The following is a 10,783-nucleotide window of genomic DNA, read 5'->3' on the forward strand; positions in this document are numbered from 1 at the left end:
GCCCCTTGGGGAGGAGTGCGGTGCATTTAGGAAACCTAACGGGTGGCTACAGCCCCGGGGAATCTTTGTAAAGGCTTCGTAGTGAATCCCTGGCCATTCACCTCGGGAGTGAATAAGGGTCTTGCAAGCCCGGGCCAGAGAGGGAATCACGGCTTGTGGGTAAAGTGCACAACCTCTGCAGAGTGTTATGAAACTGATATATCAGCCGTGCTCACGGTTATGAGCGGCCAAGGGAGCTCCAGTGATTAGTGATACTTGATCAGAGATACTTTGGTACATGTGACAATGAGATTGATGATTCCGGTTATGATTATGGTGCTGGTAAGTGGTACTCTTTCCGTTTGGAAAGGAGTACGTTTGGGTTAATAACTTGGGTTAATGCTAAAATTTGGCTTTCTACTAGTAAGTAATAATCTGACCAACTAAAAGCAACTGCTTGACTTATCCCCACATAAAGCTAGTCCACTACAGCCAAACGGGATGCTTGCTGAGTATGTTGATGTGTACTCACCCTTGCTCTACACACCAAACCCCCCCCCAGGTTGTCAGCATTGCAACCACTGCTCAGGCGAAGATGAAGCTGTGGAAGGAGACTTCCAGGAGTTCCAAGATTACGACGAGTTCTAGGTGTGGGTTAGCGGCAACCCCTAGTCGGCTGCCTGTGAAGGCCGCGTTATCTACGTTTCTTTTCCGCACTTTGATTTATTGTAAGAACTATTTGGATGTCTCAGACGTATGATGTAATCGACTTTTTCCCTTATTAATACTATTTTGAGCACTTTGTGATGATGTCCATATTATGTAACTGCTGTGTACGTGAATAACTGATCCTGGCACGTACATGGTTCGCATTCGGTTTGCCTTCTAAAACCGGGTGTGACACGGACAGTCTCTCTCACTCTCCCTCGCGGATGCTTGTAACCCCCTACTGCAAGCGCACCCGACCTAGGCGCAGGGCAACACGAAGGCCGCGGGTTTCCCCTTTTGCTGTTTCTCCCCCCTTCGTGCTCCGTCTCGCGCCGACCCATCTGGGCTGGGACACGCGGCAACAATTTACTCGTCGGTCCAGGGACCCCCCAGGGTCGAAACACCGACAGTTGGCGCGCCAGGTAGGGGCCTGCTGCGTGTTGACGAACAGCTTCTCGTCAAGCTCCAGATGGGTAGTCTCCAGCAACCTCTTCAACCCGGGACGATGCTTCGTTTCGGGAGTCTGGAGTCCATGTCCCTCGACGGCAGCTACGACATGATACTCCTTCCTCCGCCGCGCGACAACGACAATGGCGGCCGTCAGCCCGCCCGCCGGCGGCAGAATCGACGACGTCTTCCCCTCGTGGTGGAAGAGCAACATCCGGGTCTGTCCCGTCACCTTCCCCGCTGACGGAGGAGGAGACGGGGCAGGCATGGCCAAGCAGGGGACGACACCTCGTCGGCTGTCGAGCGAGTCGGCGGCGCCGGCGCCCCAGCGGGGGACACGTCGGGCGTCGACCTCGCGTCTTAGACGAAGACGAGCATCGTTTCCCCGCAACACGCCAACTCCAAGCAGACGGACGACGTCAGCACGCTCGCGAAGGACATGCTGGGCGTCAGCCTCGTACCTGAGACAACGGTGCAATCCGCCCCTGACGCGACTTCGTCACCACCCGTCGATCAAGAGGTACCGTCCGTTTCCCGTTCCATGCCTTTTAGATCCAGCTGCGACCCACCAAGCGACCCCGCTTCGGTGGACGCTTTCGTAAAGGCGTGTCCAAAGCCTCCGGGGTATCATATGCGGTCACCCTGGGACCGACTGACGGTCGTCTCGACCTACGGGCCTCTGGGTTTCGAGGAAGATGACGAGCCCGACTCTGGTTGGGATTTCTCCGGGTTCGATAACCCCAGTGCCATGCGGGACTTCATGATCGCATGTGACTACTGCCTCTCTGATTGCTCCGATAGCAGCCACAGCCTCGGCGACGAGGATTGTGGCCCAAGTCGCGAATGCTTCCACGTCGATCTAGGGGGTCTCGACGAAGGCAACCATCTTGGTATGCCGAAGGACGGTGATCCCCCTAGGCCTGCACCTCGCGTCGACATCCTTCGGGAGCTAGCTGTGGTCCCAGTCCCTGCGGGGGGTCAGGACGCACAGCTCGAGCAAATCCGCGAGGTACAGGCCAGGCTCGACGAGGAAGCAGGCAACTTGTGCAGCTTCGGCAAAATATCGAGCAGGAGTGGGCAGGCCGAGCACCGGCCGGAGAAGCGCGTCACCTGGCCTAGGACGTCCAGCACCGCATCGCCGACGATGCCAGGGCAAGGCTGCCTCCGGCTTCCAGTGGGGTCGGCCAGAACCTGGCTGTAGCAGCGATACTACTCCGAGCGATGCCGGAACCATCCACCACCGAGGGGCGGCGTATCCAGGGAGAGCTCAAGAATCTCCTAGAAGATGCCGCGGTCCGACGGGCCGAAAGCTCTACCTCCCAAAGGCAGGGTTACCCCCCGGAGCATCGCGCTGTGACTTCCCGATTCATGCGGGAAGCCTCGGTCCACACCGGGTGAACGCGGAACTCAGCGCCTGCGGCCCCGGGTCGCCTCGGCAACGAGCACCCCCGCCGCGACCGTCGAGCCCACCTCAACGAGAGGGTGCGCCGAGGCTACCACCCCAGGCGTGGGGGACGCTACGACAGCGGGGAGGACCGGAGCCCCTCGCCTGAACCACCCAGTCCGCGGGCTTTCAACCGGGCCATACGACGGGCGCCGTTCTCGACCCAGTTCTGAACCCCGACTACCATCACCAAGTACTCAGGAGAGTCAAAGCCGGAGTTGTGGCTCGCGGAACTACCGGCTGGCCTGCCAGCTGGGTGACACGGACGATGACAACCTCATCATCCGCAACCTTCCCCTGTTCCTCTCCGACGCTGTCCGAGCCTGGCTGGAGCATCTGCCTCCTACGCAGATCTCCAACTGGGACGACCTGGTCAAAGCCTTCGCCGGCAACTTCCAGGGCACATACGTGCGCCCTGGGAACTCCTGGGATCTCCGAAGCTGCCGCCAGCAGCCGGGAGAATCCCTCCGGGACTACATCCGGCGATTTTCGAAGCAGCGCACCGAGCTGCCCAACATCACCGACTCGGATGTCATCGGCGCGTTCCTCGCCGGCACCACTTGTCGCGACTTGGTGAGCAAGCTGGGTCGCAAGACTCCCACCAGGGCGAGCGAGCTGATGGACATCGCCACCAAGTTCGCCTCTGGTCAGGAGGAGGTTGAGGCCATCTTTCGGAAGGACAAGCAGCCTCAGGGGCGCCAGCCGGAAGATGTCCCCGAGGCGTCCACTCAGCGCGGCGCGAGGAAGAAGGGCAAGAAGAAGTCGCAAGCGAAACGCGACGCCGCCGACGCTGACCTTGTCGCCGCCGCCGAGCACAGGAACCCTCGGAAGCCTCCTAGGGGCGCCAACCTGTTTGACAAGATGCTCAAGAAGTTGTGCCCCTATCATCAGGGTCCCGTTAAGCACACCCTTGAGGAATGCGTCATGCTTTGGCGCTACTTCCACAAGGCCGGGCCACCGACGGAAGGTGGTCGAGCCCACAATGACAACAAGAAGGAGGATCACAAGGTAGAGGAGTTCCCCGAGGTCCACGACTGCTTCATGATCTACGGTGGGCATGTGGCGAATGCCTCGGCTCAGCACCGCAAGCAAGAGCGCTGGGAGGTCTGCTCGGTAAAGGTGGCGGCGCCAGTCTACCTAGACTGGTCCGACAAGCCCATCACCTTCGACTAGGGCGACCACCCCGACCGCATGCCGAGCCCAGGGAAGTACCCGCTCGTTGTCGATCCCGTCATCGGCAACATCAGGCTTACCAAGGTCCTCATGGACGGAGGCAGCAGCCTCAACATCATCTACGCCGAAACCCTCGGGCTCCTGCAGATCGATCTGTCCTCGATCCGGACCAGCGCGGCGCCTTTTCACGGGATCATCCTCGGGAAACGTGTCCAACCCCTTGGGCAACTCGATCTGCCCGTCTGCTTCGGGACTCCCTCCAACTTCCGAAAGGAAACCCTCACATTCGAGGTGGTCGGGTTCCGAGGAACCTACCACGCAGTGCTGGGGAGGCCATGCTACGCCAAGTTCATGGCCGTCCCCAACTACACCTACCTCAAGCTCAAGATGCCGGGCCCCAACGGGGTCATCACCGTCGGCTCCACGTACCGACACGCGTACGAATGCGACGTGGAGTGCGTGGAGTACGCCGAGGCCCTCGCCGAATTCGAGGCCCTCATCGCCGACCTGGAGAGCCTCTCCAAGGAGGCGCCAGATGCGAAGCGCCACGCTGGCAACTTCGAGCCAGCTGAGACGGTCAAATCCGTCCCTCTCGACCCCAGCAACGACGCCTCCAAGCAGATACGGATCGGCTCCAAACTCGACCCCAAATAGGAAGCAGTGCTCGTCGACTTTCTCTGCGCGAACGCCGAAGTTTTTGCGTGGAGTCCCTCGGACATGCCTGGCATACCGAGGGATGTCGCCGAGCACACGCTGGATATCCGAGCTGGAGCCCGACCCGTGAAGCAGCCTCTACGCCGATTCGATGAAGAAAAGCGCAGAGCCATAGGCGAGGAGATCCACAAGCAGATGGCCGCAGGGTTCATCAAAGAGGTATTCCATCCCGAGTGGCTTGCCAACCCTGTGCTTGTGAGAAAGAAAGGAGGGAAATGGCGGATGTGTGTAGACTACACCGGTCTAAACAAAGCATGTCCGAAGGTTCCCTACCCTCTGCCTCGCATCGATCAAATCGTGGATTCCACTGCTGGGTGTGAAACCCTGTCTTTCCTCGATGCCTACTCAGGGTATCATCAGATCAGGATGAAAGAGTCCGACCAGCTCGCGATTTCTTTCATCACGCCCTTTGGCATGTACTGCTACGTTACTATGCCATTCGGTTTGAGGAATGCGGGTGCGACATACCAAAGGTGCATGAACCACGTGTTCAGAGAGCACATTGGTCGAACGGTCGAGGCTTACGTCGATGACATCGTAGTCAAGATGAGGAAAGCCTCTGACCTCCTCTCTGACCTTGAAACGACATTCTGGTGTCTCAGGCGAAAGGCGTAAAACTCAATCCTGAGAAGTGTATCTTCGGAGTCCCCCGAGGCATGCTCCTGGGGTTCATCATCTCCGAGCGGGGCATCGAGGCCAACTCGGAGAAAATCGCAGCCATCACCAACATGGGCCCCATCAAGGACTTGAAAGGAGTACAGAGGGTCATGGGATGTCTTGCGGCCCTGAGCCGTTTCATCTCGCGCCTCGGCGAAAGAGGCCTACCTCTGTACCACCTCTTGAGGAAGACCGAGCGCTTCACTTGGACCCCCGAGGCCAAGGAAGCCCTCGGGAACCTAAAGGCGCTCCTCACAAGCGCGCCCATCCTGGTGCCCCCCGCTGCCGGAGAAGCCCTCTTGATCTACGTCGCCGCTACCACTCATGTGGTCAGCGCCGCGATCGTGGTTGAGAGACGAGAAGAGGGGCATGCATTGCCCGTCCAGAGGTCGGTCTACTTCATCAGTGAAGTACTGTCCGAGACCAAAATCCGCTACCCGCAAATTCAGAAGCTACTGTACGCGGTAATTCTGACGCGGCGAAAGTTGCGACACTACTTCGAGTCTCATCCGGTGACTGTGGTGTCATCCTTCCCCCTGGGGGAGATCATCCAGTGCCGAGAGGCCTCGGGTAGGATCGCAAAGTGGGCGGTGGAGATCATGGGCGAGACTATCTCGTTCGCCCCTCGGAAGGCCATCAAGTCCCAAGTCTTGGCGGACTTTGTGGCTGAATGGGTCGACACCCAGCTTCCAGCAGCTCCGATCCAACCGGAACTCTGGACCATGTTTTTCGACAGGTCATTGATGAAAACAGGAGTGGGTGCGGGTCTGCTCTTCATCTCACCCCTCGGGAAGCACCTCCGCTACGTGCTGCGCCTCCATTTCCCGGCGTCCAACAATGTGGCCGAGTACGAGGCTCTGGTTAACGGGTTGCGCATCGCCATCGAGCTAGGGGTCCGGCGCCTCGACGCTCGTGGCGACTCGCAGCTTGTCATCGACCAAGTCATGAAGAACTCCCATTGCCGCGACCCGAAGATGGAAGCCTACTGCGATGAGGTTCGGCGCCTGGAGGACAAGTTCTACGGGCTCGAGCTCAACCACATCGCCCGACGATACAACAAGACTGCAGACGAGCTGGCTAAGATAGCCTCGGGGCAGACAACGATTCCCCTAGACATCTTCTCTCGAGACCTACATCAACCCTCAATCAAGACCGATGACACGCCCGAGCCCGAGAAGGTCTCGGTCCTGCCCGAGGCGCCCTCGGCTCAGCCCGAGGCGCCCTAGGTTTAGCCTGAGGCACCCTCGGCCCCCGAGGGTGAGGCACTGCGCGTCGAGGAAGAGCGGAGTGGGGTCTCGCCTAATCGAGACTGGCAGACTCCGTACCTGCAATATCTCCACCGAGGAGAACTGCCCCTCGATCGAGCCGAAGCTCGGCGACTGGCGCGACGCGCCAAGTCGTTCGTCTTGCTGGGAGACGGGAAGGAGCTCTACCACCGCAGCCCCTCAGGCATCCTCCAGCGATGCATATCCATCGCCGAAGGTCAGGAGTTATTACAAGAAATACACTCGGGGGCTTGCGGTCACCACGCAGCACCTCAAGCCCTCGTTGGGAATGCCTTCCGACAGGGTTTTTACTGGCCAACCGCGGTGGCCGATGCCACTAGGATTGTACGCACCTGCCAAGGGTGTCAATTCTACGCGAAGCAGACCCACCTGCCCGCTCAGGCTCTACAGACAATACCCATCATCTGGCCGTTTGTTGTGTGGGGTCTGGACCTTGTCGGTCCCTTGCAGAAGGCACCCGGGGGCTACACGCACCTGCTGGTCGCCATCGACAAATTCTCCAAGTGGATCAAGGTCCGACCCCTAAACAGCATCAGGTCCGAACAGGCGGTGGTGTTCTTCACCAACATCATCCATCGCTTTGGGGTCCCAAACTCCATCATCACCGACAACGGCACCCAGTTCACCGGCAGAAAGTTCCTGGACTTCTGCGAGGATCACCACATCCTGGTGGACTAGGCCGCCGTAGCTCACCCCATGACGAATGGGCAAGTAGAGCGTGCCAACGACATGATTCTGCAAGGACTCAAGCCACGGATCTACAACGACCTCAACAAGTTCGGCAGGCGATGGATGAAGGAACTCCCCTCGGTGGTCTGGAGTCTGAGGACAACACCGAGCCGAGCCACGGGCTTCACACCGTTCTTTCTAGTCTATGGGGCCGAGGCCATCTTGCCCACAGACTTAGAATACGGTTCCCTGAGGACGAGGGCGTACGACGACCAAAGCAATCGAACCAACCAAGAAGACTCATTAGACCAGCTGGAAGAGGCTCGGGACATGGCCTTACTACACTCGGCGCAGTATCAGCAGTCCTTGCGACGCTACCACGCCCGAGGGGTTTGGTCCCGAGACCTCCAGGTGGGCGACTTGGTGCTGCGGCTGCGACAAGACGCCCGAGGGCGCCACAAGCTCACGCCTCCCTGGTAAGGGCCATTCATCATCGCCAAGATTTTTAAGCCCGGAACATACAAGCTGGCCAACATTCAAGGCGAGGTCTACAACAACGTTTGGAACATCCGATAGCTACGTCGCTTCTACACTTAAGATGTTTTCAAGTCGTTCATACACCTCGTTTACATACGCCAACAAAGTCTAACAATCAAGGAAGGGTCAGCCTTGCCTCGGCAAAGCCCGACCCTCCCTCGGGGGCTAGAATGGGCGAACCCCCTCTGCGTCAAAATTTCCCTCGGAAAAAGTCTTCCATCAAAACGACTTTCGCGTCTCCCGGCTATATCAGTAACAGGACCCCAAGAAACGAATAAGAGTGCATGTAAGTGGCAAGGCCGACCGAGCCGAGGGACTCCTACGCCTCTGGGATACGGATACCTCACTCGTCACCTACCGCGAAAAATAACTCTTACTTGGGTAAGCAATCCTGCTACTGACGAACGAGTCCGGATACGCAAAACAGGAGAAAAAGAGACACAACCTTATATTACGACGATAAAGTGTTCAGGCCTCGACGGCCGCAAAAGACACATATGCATTCAAAATAAACTGCTCTGGCAGAATCAGGCGTCGCCCGGAAAAGGAGCCGCGCCCTCGGCTTCGTTTCCACCCTCGGCGAGATCCGCCCCAGCCTCAGATGACGGTGCAAGCGGAAGGATCTCTGCTTCGAAGGTGGTCGCCAGCACCGCGCTTGGGCCCACGGCGGCCGCGTCAAGCCTCTGGACTTCGGCCAGGGCAGCTTCATCTTCGTCGGGAAGGCAATACCCCTCGCTGACCCACTCCAGATCCACGTCGTAGTGGGAAGCGAGCACGACGAAGGCCCGCCTGACGTCGTGATGCAGCGCCTCGCGGAGTCTGCCGCGCGCGTGGTCACCCAAGGCCTGCAGGCGACTCTGAGGGGAGCTCCCTGAGGGGACGTCGTCGAGACCAAAGACCCAGCAGAAGGCCGAGATGGCCTCGGACATGGCCGTGTGGTCGGCCTCCCTCTGCTCGGCTGCCTGGGCAAGTGCCTTGGTGGACTCAACGAGGGCAGACTCGAGCTCTGCAAACAGCCAAAGCAGAAGACTTCAAACATGAGTTGAAGAACGAAGCTGAATCAAAATCTTAAAACAGCCAATACATACCTTCGGCTCGGGCACGCTGCTCCGAGGATGCGGCTTGGGCCACGGCTAGGTCTGTCGCAAGGGCTCCGGCCCGAGCAGACGCCTCGGCTAGCTGGTCTCCAAGGGCCTCAGCCCGGCTTTCAGCCTTGGCGGCGTGGCCCCGAGATTGGTCCCGCTCGCCGATGACCCAGCCAAGCTCCAACTGCTGCCGTTGCGCCTCTGCGCGTGCTGCCGCTGCCTCCGCTCCCAGATCGACATAGAGCAACCAAAGGTCCGCCACCTCGGCGCTCCGTTGGGAGAGGCGCTCGGTAGCCCCGGCAAGCGTGGTCCTCAGGAACCGCAGCGAACCCCAGACATCGGCCTCGCAGCGGATGAACGACGACTTGGCGGCGCTCAGATCCGTCAGATCCTGAGGAAAGGAAGCGGGGCGTCACAAAGAATGCCTTGATCACGTGAAAGGTATGCTTGAAATCCTTACCTGGAGGATCTTGGGAACGTCCCTGCAAAGGACCTCCAAGGTCGACCAAAGCGACCCCACCGTTGCCTCGGCGCACTCATAAAGCCCGTCCCAAGACTGCTCCTCTCGCTCATCGTCAAGAACGAAGAGGGGATCCGAAGCCCCACTGGTCCAGAACCGGAGCGACTGACGCCGCCCGTCGGGACTGCGCCGCGCGAGGACGAGGTTGCCGCTCCCCAGGACAGGTCGCGGTTCTATGCCCCCTCCTTCAAGGTATCGAGTAGCGGCGCCTCGGCCATCTCAGCATCGGCGGCGACGGGCGGCTCCACGGCCAGAACGGCAACAGCCTCGGCAGGAGCCGGTGCCAGCGCCGGCAACACATCTGGTGGGCTCGAGGTCGCAGCCACGCCAGCAGCCTCCCTCTGCAAGACGACCGCCTCGACGGAGGGGTCAGCCACGGGAGCTCGCCCCACGGCAACTTGTGCCGCCTGAGCCCCCCGCTTTGGGACATCTTGTGAGGAGACCAGCTGGCCGGCAAGGCCCGGTGCGGCACTGGCTGCAGAAGTCAACGCCGTCTTAAGGACCTTCTGGGGAGCTAGACCGGTCGAACCGTGCCTCCGTTTGCTGGGAAGAAAGGGAAGAGCAGGATCAGGACACACGAAGGAGCCGGGACAGAGGTATCCTTAGATACTTACCCACTCTGGGCCACGACCAATCGTGCCTGCTGGGAGGTCCCTCGAGCCTCGATCCCCGAGGGTACCTCCGAGGTTAGCCCCGCTGCCGGCTTCAGCACCATCCTTGCCTCGGGCGCCCGAGGCACCAGAGGGACGGACTGCCCAGGCGCAACCACGACGACCCGAGGATCACCCTCCTGTGCAGTCGGCACGGGCAACGGCTCTTGGGGAACAGGCAGGTTGGCCTGACTCCCCGGGGTCACCTCAACTACCTCGGCCAAGGGGTCAAGTACCCCCTCGGCCTGCCCTCGTTCTTCGGACCGGGACCCCGACGTCCCGGCCCCAGATACCGACGGCGTCAGCCCGCTCGGGGGCTGGCTCAACGACCCCTGGCCCAGCCTCAGATCCGGGCTGAGGCCGAGGCGGGCAGCCATGTTGTCGTCTTCATCATCGTCGTCGTCGTCATCGTCAGGCGTCTACGGCGACGGCTCCCTCGGGAGCCCATCCCTCTCCTGCCGACGACGAAGCCTCTCCAAGGCGTCCTGAGCCCGCATCCGCTCGCGGGCCCGAGCCTTCTTCGCGTCCTTCTTCTCCTTCCTCTTCTCCGCGGCGACCCTCCGCGCGGCTCGGTCCACCGCGTCCTCCGGGACCGGTGGCAGGGAAGGCTTGTGAAACCCCACCTCCTGGAGACGGACGAAAAGTCTCGGCTGTGAGAACCAAGGGCAATCCGACACAAGAAGGAAGAAGGAGCGGGCACTCACCAGGGACACACACCCGCGATCGGGACGCATCGAGAGCTGGGTAAGGGTGCCAGCGTCTAACCTCCCTATCGTGTCGGTTATCCGCCTGTGGAGGTCATCAGCGGGAAGGGGGACCGAGGACATCTGCAAACCCTCCAAGTCAACCCCCGGCGTCATCTCCCAAAGCGGCAGTCGCCGCTCCGTCAAGGGGAGCACCCTCCGGCGATGAAT

Source organism: Zea mays, chromosome 5, assembly GCF_902167145.1.
Source record: "Zea mays cultivar B73 chromosome 5, Zm-B73-REFERENCE-NAM-5.0, whole genome shotgun sequence".
NCBI classification, from domain to species: Eukaryota; Viridiplantae; Streptophyta; class Magnoliopsida; order Poales; family Poaceae; genus Zea; species Zea mays.